The sequence below is a fragment of the Seriola lalandi genome, unplaced genomic scaffold, assembly GCF_002814215.2.
Source record: "Seriola lalandi dorsalis isolate HSWRI2012SDOR001 ecotype SW California unplaced genomic scaffold, Sedor1 jcf7180002054686, whole genome shotgun sequence".
NCBI classification, from domain to species: Eukaryota; Metazoa; Chordata; class Actinopteri; order Carangiformes; family Carangidae; genus Seriola; species Seriola lalandi.
The window spans coordinates 1,774,960-1,776,278 of record NW_019525239.1 but is presented as its reverse complement, the minus strand read 5'-3'; the positions used below and the strand labels follow the sequence as shown (position 1 = coordinate 1,776,278).

Here is a 1,319-nt window from a genome sequence, read left to right as displayed (position 1 = left end):
TTGAACCCTTTGTGTCCTGCACAAACTTCTTAATCCTTGTTAAAGCGTAAACACTTTCCATGACTGTTGTCTCAGCACTGTGTCCATCACTGTCAGAGACACAGTCCTGTTCCTGGGACTGGGAGACTTCTGCTTTCTCCTTTCAGACCTTCTTAGCTTTACTGTTGCTCTGTTTAGTTTCTGTGATTTTTCTTTAAGTGGCAAGTTTGAACAGATCATCATCCACCACTATGTCCTCTTCATCTTCCTCCTCTAACACTGACTCTGCCACCCTGGTGTCTGTCTGTCCCAGCGCTCCTTCTGTCCCCTTGTCTCCATCCGCTCACTGTCTGTCCTGCTCACACAGCTGTCCCCCTCCACCTGTGTGTGTGTGTCTGTCACCTGTGTGTCCACCGTGTCGTCTGCTGTATCCTGTGTGCTGTTTGTCTTTGATTCCGGGCCGTGGCTGCTCGATGGGTCGTCCGGCGGAGGCGAAGACGCCGCCACGGGAGGCCTCGCCCCCCTCCGGGCAAGAACGAATAAGATGCCCCTCCTCCTACATCTAAAACACTTCCTGTTCTCAGAGGTCACATGCACCGTGTAGTCAAAGCTGTCTACTTTAAACTTAAAGGCCAGATTTAAACCCTCCACACCTTTATTAAGGATCATTAAAAGCTGCCGTCTGAAGGAGAATACATGTTTCAGGTGAGGAGACTTGCAGCTCAGAGGAATCAGCTTTATAGGAGATAAGAGCTGAGCGTGCCGGGCCAGCTCCTTCTCCAGGACCTCCTTCTGTATTTTGAAGGAGAGATTTAGAAGGCCTGCGCTCTATGGATGGGCCATACCAAACTTTTTCACTTCCATATGATACCCATGCTCTTTGTTACAATTTTAACGATACTGATCATTTCTCTTTTTAAATAATTGTAATAAAGAAAGATAATCACACTGAACAGCACATCACATTCCACATACCAGCCATTAATCTCTATTTATTACAGAAGAAAGCACCATTACAATGAAATAAACATGTTTGTGTCAGTATTCTACAGAAATTCTAGAATTAAATAAATATAACATAAAAATAATAATAAAATAAATGAAGATACCAACAACATGAAACTTGGACATTTGCACTTTCTTAAAGGTTTTTTAATCTTCAACAGGCCGTGATTTGTCCACAGCAACCTCCACTTTCTACATGTTCAACTATTTGGGCTTCCTGACGCCAAGAATCCAGATTTTCTTGCATTCTGACTTTCCTTCAAAAATCCAAACACAAAGATCTTGGCCTTTTATTTCCTTCATTTGATTGTTCCTAAAGATTTCCTAATCTTCTT

At 43.2% G+C, this 1,319-nt stretch overlaps 1 gene segment (V, D, J or C); it reads right to left on the bottom strand.

Annotated features, from left to right (window-relative positions):
- The window catches only part of LOC147818165 (T-cell receptor gamma chain V region DFL12-like), a 6,788-nt gene that overhangs the window by 4,230 nt on the left and 1,239 nt on the right, over window positions 1-1,319 (bottom strand).